The 15,000-nt window shown below is 31.1% G+C and overlaps 1 protein-coding gene across 1 annotated transcript in view; it reads right to left on the reverse strand.

The window, feature by feature from the left end:
- LOC137979107 (uncharacterized) overlaps nucleotides 1-15,000 on the reverse strand; it is a 131,667-nt gene that overhangs the window by 98,103 nt on the left and 18,564 nt on the right. The gene's annotated exons all lie outside the window — the stretch shown is intronic.

The following is a 15,000-nucleotide window of genomic DNA, read 5'->3' on the forward strand; positions in this document are numbered from 1 at the left end:
TAAATTTACTAAAATATAAGATAAGATAAGTTAGATAAGTATTTTTATGTAAGTGTCTTATATACATGGACATAGAGCGATTTAAGAAAATTTCTGATGCTAAAATAAAAGCTGGAAAGATGATTAACCAATACAGGAATCAAATTAGACAGTATAAAGACAGTAACAGGATACGAAAATTGGTTTAAACAGAAACATTTCAACCAATTATCAAAGCTCAAGAGAAAGTAAAAGAGACCATTGATGAAAAACAGGATCAATTACTTGAACAACATGACAAAAATCAAAAGCTCTTGCAGCCAATTTGGAAGATATAGCAATGTTACAATATGAATATGAAAAATACACCAAAGCAAACAGCAAACTTCTAATTGATTATAAACCAACAATGATGAAATCTGATTTGGATAGAGGGGTTTGATATTGATGAGATAAAAAAACTGACTGTATACAACTTGCCTTCACCAAGTGATGTCTTAACACACCTGTTTCAGGCAATATTGATATTAATGATTATAATACTAATGTCGGAAAGCTATTATAAACTCTTGGACAAAAAAAAGGATCTCCCTCAAAAGGTAAACCAAATCAAAAAATATTGATCGAATCAACAATTAACTGATGACATAAACTAATACAAAGATATAAAAGTAGAAGTTCAAATTGTAGAAGGAGGCAAAAAACCATTGGTAAAGGGATAAGATATACTCAACCAAAAAAGAAATGCTTATAAAATACAACAAAATGGTCAATATGGTGGATTGATGATTGATTTTCCGAAATTATTTGGACAATTGCATCTTGTTGCAACAAAAAATGGGAAAAAATTATTGGATCAACAGGCTGATTTTGACCCAATAGACCTTTTAACAAAAAGGTTTAACAACAAAAAAAGATACAGCCAATTGTCTCAAATTTTGTTTGATCAATTAAACAAACTTAGTGAAATTCCAATACATAGATCAAGTAAAAAATTTAGCAAATTGGCTCAGGTGTTGTTTATGACAATAATATAAATGATTTGATAGATAGATTAGAATTACTTGGGGGTTCAATTATTGCAGGTAATAATGGTGTTCAAAGTGAATTCAGTCAAATAGCTCATACATTGAATAAGCTAGGGTGTACTTAATAATGAACAATAGTCAGACCTTTTGAAGGAATATAGTAATTTAATATTATAAAATGAAACGAACAAGCATTGCATATCTCATCAATTAATAGAGTTAACATAAGACGTAATAAACCGGAAGATTTTACAGTGAAATTTTCACCTCCCGTGTATCTCGAGGAAGACAAACAATATAGTATTGAAATCGATCGATTGAGTATGACATTTAGTTGGCATAATATTAATAGTACTTATAGTAATAATCAACTAAGATATTCAAATGATAAGGGTTCAACATGGGAAACTATTGCCTTTCTTGAAAGGCAAGGTATATTGAAGCAGCTGTTGCTCAAAACGATCATGATAAAAATGGAATTAATTTGATATTTGTCCTCTCAAGTTATATAGTAATTATAGAATTGAAAAGAAATTGGCAGCTGGATTTGAGGAATAGTAAACTTAGTGAACTCAGTGAACTTGTAGGTTTTGATGCAAAAGTGATAAATACAACAGAATACAGTGTCAGATTGCCAAATATAACCAATAGTATTGATGCATTAGAGATAGGTTGTAGTTTAATTGATAGTAGTTTTGACTGATGGTAAAAGATCTGATACATTAGCTTTGATTCCAACTGATAATTTGACAAGAAGCTACCCTTTCAATTTTGAGCCAAAAAGAGTTTTTTTTTTATTACCTGTTAATACAAAAATACTAAACGAAATGCGTATTACAGTGAAAGATAATATTGGACGATACGTTGTTTTAAACGATATTGATTGGTTTATCACATTAATATTGAAAAATGAATAATAATAATATATAACTCATTAATACATATATCAACAAAAACGAATTCAAAATGAAGATATGACAAAGAATCAGGTCGTTACATTAAAAAACATATCTAATGGTGAAGGAATATTTAGCAACTGACTAGCAAATTATTCAGCAAACAACAAAGGAATTGGTTGCAAAGACTGGTAAAAAGCTAGCTGAAACTGCTTTAACAACAGGAGCTGAAAAAACAGGAGACTTTGCTGGAAATTAGGCTGGTGATAAGATGGTTGGGATTTTACAAGGCAAAAAGAAGCAAAATACACCTGTTGAACCAAAGAAAAAAGTAACTTTTTCAATGGAAGACAGCATTATACCAATAGAGGTTGAGCCTGAAATCCAATCAATTCCAACAAATTATAAAACAAAAAAGTCACAACAACTCACAGATTTTGAAATAGCAGAGAGAATGAATAGATTAATGGCTCGTGGCAGACTCAGAAGAAAAAACGAAAATTATCTAAGGTATTAGTATAAAAATGCTTAGAAATCCAAAATATGTTGAACGCATAGAAGATATATTTTAGGAATTGGAAACATCTTTGAAACAGCTAATCCTGCTGATAATGTTAGTCAAAAAAAGCAAAACCATCGATTTGTTGTAGATAATACTTATAGCATGTCGCCGTCAGATTAGTATAATGCAAGAATTTTAATGTCTTTTAAAGTACAAAAGATGAATGGGGAAAATATCGCAGCTAACGATGCAAATGGAATAGTAAATGGCATTCACAGTATGATCAAAGACATTTCAGTCAAAGTTGGTGATAAAAAAATATATGATTGTAATGATGTAAATCACAGGCGTTAATATCAAAAATTTGCTTGAATATGCACATTCTTACGGCAAAAGTACAGCTACAAATGATTTTTTTTAATTGAGACACAAATAGATCAACTGAAATAAGACCCGTGAAAGCTAGTTACAACAAAGGATTTCATCAAAGAAAACGCTTTTAAGTGCTTCAAATGTTGTTAATTATGAATTACCTCTGAATTGCTATAGTCTGTTTGAATCACTTGAGGATAAATTGCTTCCGCAAATAAGAGTGGAAATATTGTTTGATTTGGCTTCAGATAATCAAGTTATTTGGCAAGGAGCTCATGCTTCTCGTGTTGTTTTTACAAGAATGCAGTTGATTGTACCACAAATTATTTTTAACGGTGATGAACAAAGTATGTATTCAAGCAATTATCTCAAATCACAAAAATAGACGTATTTGAAAGAAACTGTTTCAAGAAGCAATTCAACGCAAAATCAAACAGGAAATTATGTAATCAATTCAGGAGAAACAAAACCAAGGCATATATGCCAGTATTGATAAACAAACAGCAAATCCATTTTTGTACAATACATTTTCAGTATCTACTGATCCAAGAACGTTGTCTGATGCTTGGTTGGAAATGGGTAATGGCATTGAGTATCCTGATAGGCATTATGAACCAGATACTGATATGACTCGTGTTTATCATGATGTTTTAAAATACGTTCATGTTAATAGCGAATATTCACTAGGTACTTTATAAAATAGGAGCAATTTTCATTCACTTTATTCAATTTTATATTTTGATCTAACTAAACAGCGACCTGATTTAAAGATCCAACTGTTAAAAAAACTTTTCACTATAAATTATCAGGAGCAACAGCAACAGCCTTTTCTGTTTATGCTCTTGTTTTAAGTGAGCAGGATGTTGAATTTATACAGAAAGATGGTAAGTTGTTATTCAGATTTTTTACAAATCATATTTACTTAAATTTTAACATATCTTTTATATAATCTAAATATATAAAAGATATGACAACAAGATACCTTTCTCATGGTGTAAAATTATCACCAAACCAAAAACAATCATTAACAAGAGCTATAAATAGCAGATCACCAGTAACTTACGACTATCTAATTCTCAATCATCTGGACCTGATAATCTTATGCTAACAAAGACACAATTGAAAAAGACACAAAAATCAATGAAAAATAGCACAAGAACTGATATTAAATTAGTATTTTTAGTTTAGCAACTAAATTTTTGCCTGAAAGTAATGCCCACTGTTAGTAAAATAGGAGGACCTTTATTAACAGGAGCTTTAGCTGGATTAGGTGAAAATCTCATCAATAAAATATTTGGTAAAAAAGGAGGACTGATAATACTAATGAATAAATTAACGCAAATGGTTCCAATGCTAATTTATTGACAGCAAAACAAAAGTGCGATCTCAATAATGCTTATCAAACAGGTGGCAATATGCATTAAAGGCCAACAAAAAAGCAGATGCAACATGGTGGTTTTTGGGGTGCTTTAGCATCAATTGGTATTCCATCAGCAATGAATTCACTACCAAAACTGATTGGCAAAGGTTTACAAGTTGATAAAACGCGATCTCGTAGATCTTTGCCAATATTTATACCACCAATGCCAAAAACATTACCATCTCATTATGGAATTCCGCCTGTTCATGGTCAATGGCCAATGCAAAACGGTTTTGGAATAAATAAATAAATAAAAAAAAGGCAAAGGATTACTAGCTTCAATGTTAGGCATACCACAAAGTCAAACATGGAACAAAATACCAATCCTAGGTCAGTTAATATAAAATTTATCAATAAACCACTGAGCAACTTTGATCTGATTGATTGGGTTAAAAAGCTAGGTATCAAACATTTCCGTATAAATTCGAAAAGAATGTGGTATAATCAATTTATAATCAAGCTGGCCTTGCCGTGGTACCCTATGTTCAAGGGTATCGGACAGGGTAAAACGCACACTGCAACATTTCAACATAAGGACTGCTTTTAAGCCCATACGCACACTTGCTTCTGTCTTCAAAAAACAGAAGGACCGTCCATCGGAAGAAAAAATAGCAGGCATCGTTTACAGGGTTGAATGCAAAGACTGCGATTTCTCCTACATTGGTGAGAGCAAACGGTGTTGGGCTTCGAGGAGAGTGGAACATGATCCCGCGCGTGCCGCGAGTAAAGAGTCGGCAATCCGACAACATGCCGAAAGAACCACGCACAACATCTATCCACGCTACGTCCAAATTCTTCAAAGGAATGAAACTAATTACAAGTGCAGAATTTTTCTGGAGTCTTTACACTCAAACGTTGATAAGAACTCTGTGAATGAAAGAATGGAGTTCCCAAGGGCATATGTGCCGCTGTTAAGATCTCTTTGGAGCCAAAATAAGAAGCAGTGATTTTTGAAGTTTAGATTCATTGTCCCCCGAAGAAGAACCAGAGATACGGTTCGAAAATTTGGGAAAGCCTTTTTAATTTTAGATCAGTTTTAAGCCCCCTTTTTTAGCATTTTTATAAAAATAATCAATTTAGATACAATGATTGGACAGGGCACACATTAGGTAGCATATAGAAATATAGGCAAACAAGCAGAATACTTTGATTCTTTCGGCCTGATAATGCCCAAAAAAGTCGCGACTTATCTTAAGGACGTTCCCGCCCATTGCTTCTGCGCATTTTTTCGCGCATGTGACGCACACGTCATGCATCGCAGACCATGAAGGTTCTTCCTTAGACTAATATGTATCGTTTTTCAAGGTCTATTTCACCTCAGAAAGAGACATCAGCTGCAAAGGTTAATTTAGTTATATTAATTATGTTGAATTGAGTACGTTTACCTGATCTAAATTTCACTGATGTAGCTTTTTTATTGGTGACAGTTGTAAGCTAAGATCGTCTTAAAGTAACGCAATCTTCTAAAAGTGCACATCATGATCTCGAGAACGAGCACGGTGACCCCCCATTTTTTTTGCCTTTCTGGCAAATTTAGATCATTACCTTTCCGCGTGGCAAGTTTAAAAAAAATCTGTACGTGGGAACGTTTTAGGCACGAACGTTCTTAATACAAGCAACAAACAAATAATCTATTCTGGAGATGAAATGCAAGAGAAATTAAGCGTTTTATGTGGATATTGGTGTCTGTATTACTTATTAGAAAGACAAAATGGAAAAAGCATATTAGGAACAATTCATGATGCCAAATTTGATATGAATGATCAATGAGCCAACAATCGTTTTATAATCAATTATTTCATAAATATGTAATTTATATATAAAATGGTTAAATCATATTGTGTAAAACAAAAAAAAAATTAATAAAAACAAACTGAATGCGTAGAGCCATCTGGCTGCAAACAAACAAAGAATGGAAGATTAATGTTTTATTGCGCTTGCGCTAAATGCGGCATTAAAAAAGACTCGATTTGTTAAAAATAAGGAAAACTGATTAGCCCGTCAAAGAGACCTCTACAACAACCACAAATTTTAGACGTAAAGATTTTAATTATATTTAGGATTTTAGAGCTTTTATGTATAGTTTAGTCATAGTTTACCAATAATTTAACTTAGATAGTTTGATTCTGTTACTTTCTTATGCACACATTTTGTTCTTAGGTTTAGCATTATGCACGACCCCATAAGCTGCATAGCTTTTATTATCATCGTGCTAAAATAAAGGCTGTCTGTCTGGCAAACGGGCAGGAAAAGGTATTTTAAGCGATGTTGGTAATACAGCAGCAGAATTATTTTTAACCAAAGGAGTACCTTATCTTGGTAAAAAAGCAGTTGAAATGGGAAGATATACATCAGAAATGTTACGAGATCCAAAATTGCAGAAAAAAGTCATTGACTATGCTTTGGATAAACTCAATCCAGCGATTCAAAACGTCGGATCACAAGCTTTGAATGAATTGTCGACAAAGATCAGACCAACGAAGAAATATAAAACAAACAGAACAGACCTTGATGGTGCTGGGTTAGATCTTCAAAAATAGTTAGCTAAGCTTGGAGAATTACATGTTAGAACTCCAACTGGCAAAAAATATAATTACTGTGGTGCAGGCACAAAACTAGAAGAGAGATCGAACAGTAATGATCTATCGATTCGTGATCCAATTAATTGTTTAGAGAGCATTTGTCAAGCCCATGATATAGCTTATTGCAAAGCTGGAGATAATTTGCCAAAAACGCATGAGGCCGATAATGTTATGATAAAACAAATTGGAGATATTCCTTTTAGTCAAAGACCATAGTTTTCCACATCAGTTAAGTATACTATGCAAGCAAAAAAATTACTTGGTCTTGGTGTTAAAAAGCCAAAAAACGTAAAAAGCCGTTTGGTAAAGAAAAAATAAATTGGCAGCAACAATTAGCAGATGAGCTGCATAAACCAATAAAAAGGAATTTTACTTGGCGGCGTGTTATTGTAAATCATATCGATGAAATATGGGCTGCAGACTTAGTTGAAATGCAACAATTCAGCAAATGGAAAAAAGGCTATAGGTATCTTCTTATGGTGATAGATATTTTCAGTAAATTTGAATAGATTGTATCACTGAAAATAAACAAGGAGAGACTGTTGGAGACGAATTTTAAAGAATATTCAAAGATGGAAGAAAACCAGAATATTTGTGGACTGTTAAAGGCTCAGAGTTCTACAACAAACATGTTAAAGGCCTCTTAGGTAAGAATAAAATAACACTCTATTCAACTGAAAATGAAGAAAAATCATCAGTAGTGGAAAGTTGGAACGATCAAAAAAATATGGAAACAGTTAACTGTTCAAGGTAATACACAGTATTTGGACATACTACCTAAAATATTAAAACAGTAAAACAACACCAAACACAGTTCAATAAAAATGACACCTACAGAAGCTAGTAAAAAGAATAATCAAGGAGTTGTTTACTTTAATCTATATGCTGATATGGAGCAATCATCATACAAACCAAAATTTAAAATAGGCAATAAAGTTCGAATATCAAAGTACAAAAGAAAGACATTCGATAAAGGATACACACCAAATTTGACTGAAGAGATATTCACAGTTGATAAAATACAATATACTAATCCAATAACTTACAAAAAAAAGGATCTCAATGACGAAGAGATACAAGGCAGTTTTTATGAGCCTGAATTGCTAAAAGCCAAACAAGATGTATTTAGAATTGATAAGGTCATTCGAAGAGATTATAAGAAGAAACAAGCTTTGCTAAAATGGAAGGGATATCCTGAAAAATTTAATTCTTGGGTTTCATTAAAGGATTTAACTGATTTATGAAAAATTATATAAAACTTATTTTCTGTAGATATAATATAAAAAATGAATTATTTAAATTATTTGCTTGGTGAAACTGATCTCTATTATGATAATGAAAAAATGATCCTGATTATAAACCAAAACTTGATAAAGAAGGATTAAAACAATATAATTGTGATAAAAAAAATATTCTTAAATATGAATCAGATGATGAACAAATAAATCACTATAACGATGAAAATTCATTGAAAATATTCGATACAATAATCAAATTTATGGCGAAATTTAATCAATGTTCTTCATATGAATCTTTTGACTAAAATAATTACAAATTCATTTACTTCATAAAAAAGATATTACTGATGAAGATTCAAAAAATTTGTATGATACATATAAAAATCATGTTATAATTATAAATAAAATCTAAGCTTGTATATATAATGAAAAACTTAAAACAAATAATTACTTTGTTAAATAAATGTTGTTTAGTTTACACAAGAGGTATTGAGAGGAAGAAAAAGGAAAAGGAAAAAGAATATAAAATTATTTAAAAATATAATATATAGTAATATTATAAAATGAACACAAAAATTAACTCGAAAAATTTATCAAATCAAATTAAAATTCAGATTTTCAAGTTTCAAAATTAAAGAGATCTGAAGTTGAAAAAGTTATATTAAAAAACTTTTTATTATTCCAGCATTTATTAAACTAAAATAAAGTCAAAAAAACCAAACCAAAACACAAACAAAAACACAACCAACCACAAATAATACAATTAATCATGTCAAGAATTTGTTGGAAATTCGGGATGAAAAATCTCTAAAAGCTAAAAAAAAAAAACAGCTGTATTTGTATACGATAAAGTAAGTGGATTAACATTTAGAAAACAACAAGGTCGTTATATTATACACAGTCCTAACCTCGAAGTAATACTACAAGCAACAGATGATTGTGAAGAAGTTTTTAAATTTATTGTATCATGTTATATTACAAATAAAATTTAAAATCTATTTAAAGATATATAGTATAATTTATATTAAGGGAGACAAAAAAAAAGAAGTAACAATTGGTTAATTAAATATACTGAAGATGACTGAAAACAAGCTATTAATAATTCTAAAACAAAATATATGTTAAACAAGGAGTGGAAATGTATTATTGCAATAACTACAATTATACATTAGCTGGTAAAGTTTTGTTATTTGAAAACTAAAAAACACATTAAAAATGATAATAAATGTAGAGAAAAAAATTATGAAAACTAATTTTGACACAAAATTTAAATAAAGTTTTAATTTTTTTAAATTTTTTTATTCAAATTATAAAATGATTTAAAAAATATATAGTAATATAAATGAACATGAAAATTTTATTAAATCAAATTTTAGGACAAGAGATTGGGGGGCTTTATTTATTCATTTATTAAATGGTATCATAAAATTAAATAAAAGCAAGCAAAAACAGTTCTTGATGATATTAAAAACAGACACATCGACCTTGTTTTACATTGTGATGACAAAATAAAAATAAAATTAAATGATTCAAATTCTGAAATTTTGAAAAGGTTATTAGTTTATAGAAAAAGCTGGTGTTTTTAATTTTATTGATGATGAAAATGAAGAAGAAGATGTTGATTTTCCAAGATTGAAACAAATAATATTATTAGAAGACATACCAAAACAAGAACCAAATAAAATTATTTCAAACAAAAAAAAAACAACATTCTTTCACCAAAAAAATACACTTACAAGCAAAATAGGTTTCTTGAAAATCATCTTAATAGACTCAATAGACCTTTTCGGCTTGTACATTTTGTTTTCCCAATACAGATCATGTGATAACACTCAGGAGGTTTGGTCCTTTGTTTTGTTCATTAAAAAGAGTGCATGCAGGCATATTCATGCTTGCATACCCTTATTTTAATGAACAAAACAAAAGACCAAACCTCCTGAGTATTATCACATGATCTGTATTGGGAAAACAAAATGTACAAGCCGAAAAGGTCTATTACATGATGTCTTTTGATAAAAAACAAAATGAAAAATTGATGAAAAAATAGCAAGATCTTAAACAATTTTTTGAAGATATTATTAATTCAAACAATGAAAATTTTATCGAAACTAATAATAATATGAATAAAAATCTATTTAAAACAATTGGGTTGGGTTTGTTTGATAAGCTTTCTAAAAAAGATCTTATCAATATAATATTAGATAAAAGTAAAAAAAAAATCTATTTACTTAAAAAACAATTAAAATCTCCAATACCTTCTCCAAGAGTTAGAAATTTGATTCAAAATTATGAAAATAATATAATCCAACCACCATTAGAATTTCGAGATGATTATAGACCAATTCCAGCTCCTAGGACGAAAAATATAATTAAACCGATTCCTGCTCCTAGAACGAAAAATATGTTTGAAAAATGATACAAAAATGTGAAGACATTATTAAAAAATCAATAAAAAAAAACCACAAACACCCACATACGGTATTAAAAAACCAAAGAAAGTTTAAACATTTAAACCAAAACTAGAAACAATTTTTGAAAATAAATTATTAAATTTAGATCAAATTATTAAAATTCAAGAAACAAAACAAGCTTTAAAAGGCTATACAAAATCACTTGAAATAAGCACTATAAATAACAAAGACCCATTAATTCAAGTTCAAAGCACACGAAAAGAAATTGAAATACATGAAATAGATGAAAGGACTAAATTTTGTCAAATCTTTAGCAGTTACATTTGAAAAGCACACCCCTAAAAAAGAAGATGAAAATCCACAAGATTAAATAATTCAAGACGTAAGATATTTGTTTTACCCAAACAAAGAAACTAATAATAATAATGATAATGTAGTAATAAAAAAGCTTATTTTTACTGTGTACCAGAAACACTAATTAACAAAACACAAATTGAACTAGCTTTAAAATTATCCAAACAACAAATCTTAAACAAGATAGCTCAATGGATTTCTGAAGGATCTGGTTCAACGATAAAATCAGTTGACAATCATTACCTTAATACTGTTAAATATCAACCAATGAAAGGGTCATCCTATATTAAACTATCACAAGAACTTCAACACAGTGCAAAAGGATTGATAAACATGAAAAGCAATGATAATGAATGCTTCAGATGGTGTCATATAAGACATTTTTTATATCCTCAAATTAAAAATCCGCTACTAATTTAAAGGACTGACACAGAATTTTTAAGCAAATTAAAATTACACTGGAATTGAATTTCCGGTTAAAATTTATCAAATAAACAAAATTGAAAAACAAAAAAAGATAATAATAATATCAATGTATTTGGTTGTGAAGAAAAACAACCATTTCCATTATATGTATCAAAAGAAAAACATGAAGATAATATGAATTTATTATTTTTTTACAGAAAATGAAAATAAACATTATGTACTTATTTATGTATCATCAAACAAAGCATAGAGAAAGAAAACACTTTTGTATGTCTCGTTTACAATGTTTTTCTTCTGAAAGAGTTTTAAACAATGACAAAGAAATATGCCGTCACGTCAATGGTTAACAATCGATTAAAATGCCTGAGAAAGGTTCATCAGTAAAGTTTAATAATTTTAATAAACAACTACCTGTGCCATTTGTTATTTATGCCGATTTTGAAGCAATAACAGAAAACGTTCATGGTTGTAAACCAAATAATGGCAAATCATAAATTGAAGCTTATCAAAAGCATACCGACTGTGGATATGGCTGTAAAGTCGTTTGCTGTTATAATGACAAATATACCAAACCAGTTCAGAGTTATAGAGGTGAAAATGCTGTATACAAATTTATGGAACAAATGCTAAAATAAGTCAAATATTGTAAGTATGTTATGAAAAACAAATTCAACAAAAATTAGTAATGACAAAAGAGGATATTGAAAATTTTAGTAAAGCTAATTCATGCCATATTTGTAACAAAAAAGTATAAGGCAGAATATATTATAGTAACGGATCATTGCCATATTACAGGAAAATACAGAGGATCAGCTCATCAAGTTTGTAAATAATATGGAAAAATATATTGCTTTCCGCTTGGTATGCTTCATATTAATGCAATACCAAATAATATGGTTAAATATATGGCTTTCATGCTTGGTAAAATTCTAACTTTTATGGACAGTTTTCAATTTAAGAATTCAAGTCTTGATAAACTAGTCAACAATATTACTGATGAAGCATTTAAATACACAAAAGAAACATTCAAAAACGAAATTCACTTTAAACTTACGAAACAAAAAGGAGTTTATCCTAATGATTACATGGATTCTTTCTACAAATTCAATGAAACAAAATTACCAAACAAAGAAAATTTTAGTGCATATTAAATTTATGAACATATATCACATAAAGATTATCAGCATGCTACAAATGTATGAAAAACTCTAAAATTAGAAATACTTGGTGAATACCAAGGCATATATCTAATTCAAGACGTTTTATTGTTGTCTGATGTTTTAGGAAACTTTAGAAAAACATGTTTACAATACTGAGGACTGGGGCGAGATGGCGGAGGTGGACAGACGTGTGTTTCTGTGATAACCTGCAATCAGGCCCATTTTTAGCTTCGCCCATATGTTCTCTTATGTCGTCGCTCGCTAAAATTGGGCATGATCAAAAGTCTCTGGACGGAAAACTCGTGATCTGATTGGCTGTTGAAACGCCGGAAGTGAAAATGCCATCGTGATTGCGCGGAGCTCTCGCGAAGTCCTCGAGATTAATCCGCCATAAGTGTACGAAAAAATTTGCTCCCTTTTGTTCTTACAATGCCATGGACGGTGCAACTTGATTTTATTTGTATAAATGGAGATATGCCATCTGAAACATCTCATAACTTGTCCAGAATCCGGTTTGAATCTCTGGAATGAGTGAAAGTAGCGATTCCGTTGTCGAGCTCTGTGGCCAAGGGGGTGAAAGTACTTTGGCTCAAACTTCCCTGATGTTTTGAAAGCTAAATAGCTGGTTCTTTCAAATGGCAATGAAAGCCGATGCATATTGGTTTCCTGGATGAGACAAGGGACATATATATCAACAGGAGGAGATGCTGATAAAATCGCAAGTTACACGAATGCATGTTTTGAATATCTGTGTATCAAACGGCTTTATTTATTTGCTGTACATGACACGGTTTGTTTGCACATTTGATAATATTTCCAGTTCATTTAACTTAAAGCTCGCACTCCAGAAACTAAAATGGTATGTTTCCAGAGAGATCAATTGTACAACAATAAAAGAAACTTTGCGAGTCTATCTTACTGTTCGTACTCCATCAAAAAAATTAACAGCCAAACTTATCATGATTTAATTTACTGCGCGCAATTCGAGAAATACACTGCAACTGAAGATATTACCCGAGAAAATCACCAAAGATTTGGAATTACACCAACCTTTGCCGCAATATAGTCGTCGAAAACATTCCCCATGCTTTAAATGTGTTTTTCTCAAATTAAAGCCAACGGTAACTTTCGAATTCGTTTACAATATTCCTCCCACGGTAATTAACTCTGGTGAAAACAAAATAGCGTGAATCTGCCGTCCACGTGTGTATTGGTGTAATGGAAGGAAATTTGATTGGCCAATGAAGGAAATGTCAATCAATCAAAAAAAGTGGGCGGAAGGAATTTCGAAGAGGAATTTGGTCAGGCTTTATTTTTCGTTTCGCCAACTCCACATTACGTACCACGCGAAACTAAAATAGAGCCTGATCGCAGGTTAATTTGTGAAGTGTAGCTTTTGCCTCCACACAACCGGCAAAATGAAGTCAAATCGGAAAAATGACAAGAAATACACGAAGACGACGAAGTCAGTTAAGCAGCGCCTCGAGTGAGGGAAATTCTCCCGCTGCAAAGCGACTAAATTCGACTGAAAGAAACGCTTCGAGTTCTAGTGCTCAGACTCAGTTGACTCCGATGTATGAGAACACAGGTACTGCAGATAATTCTTACGATAAGCCGAGTATAAGCAAAATATGGAAAATTCTAAAAGCAATTCAAACGAATGTTGCTAGAATTCTAAACGAAAACCAGGAGATAAGAAAAGATATCGACGAGCTGAAAGCTTCCCTGCAGTTCAATGAGAAGAATGTTGCAGAAATCAAGAAAGGAAATGATGGTCTCTTGCTGAAGACAAATGATCTGGAAAAGAAGCTTGCAACAGCCGAAAAAACCATCCACGATTTACAACGACAAGTTGAAAACCTTGAATTCGATCATGATACTCTCGAACAATACACAAGAAAATTCAACGTCGAGGTTCATGGAATACCAGAATGCGAAGGTGAGAACCTGAGAGAAATTATTATAAAGGTAGGGCAAAAGATTTCGGTTGATGTATCTGATGACGACATCGACATTGTGCACAGATTGTACGGGAAACCTCATGCCCATAAGCCTGTTATTGTGAGATTCGCTTCTCATAAAAAGAAAAGAGAATTCTATCAGAGCAGGCTTAACTTAAAGAACACGAACTCGCGTGTTTATGTACCGATGAATCCTGTTTGGTTTCTCAAATGTATTTCGTTCTTTTCCTTAGATCGAATAATCTTATAGGAATAAATTATACGATTTGCGTAATCTAGTTGGAGTGCCTGTTTGCTTTTATTGGACCAGACTAATCAATCACCATGACTGAAGCAGTATATTGATTTTAATACACAGAAAAGAACTAATGCCAAAAACTGCTTTTGAAAAAGATTTCTTCAAAGTTATGAATAATTTCGTCTTCGGTGAAACAATGGAAAATTTGCGTAAACGAGTTGATGTAAGGCTCGTCACGGATGGGAAAAAACTTTTGAAATTAACATCAAAACCTACTTCTGTCAGTAGCAAGATCTTTAACGAAAATCTAGTAGCTGTGCATAAGATCAAGGAAACACTAACCCTGAATAGGCCGGCATATGTGGGCATATGTGTATTTTAGATCTAAGCAAAACGCTAATGCATGATTTTCATTACAATTACATCAAAAACA

The sequence above is a fragment of the Montipora foliosa genome, chromosome 1 (genome assembly GCF_036669935.1).
Source record: "Montipora foliosa isolate CH-2021 chromosome 1, ASM3666993v2, whole genome shotgun sequence".
Classification (NCBI taxonomy): Eukaryota; Metazoa; Cnidaria; class Anthozoa; order Scleractinia; family Acroporidae; genus Montipora; species Montipora foliosa.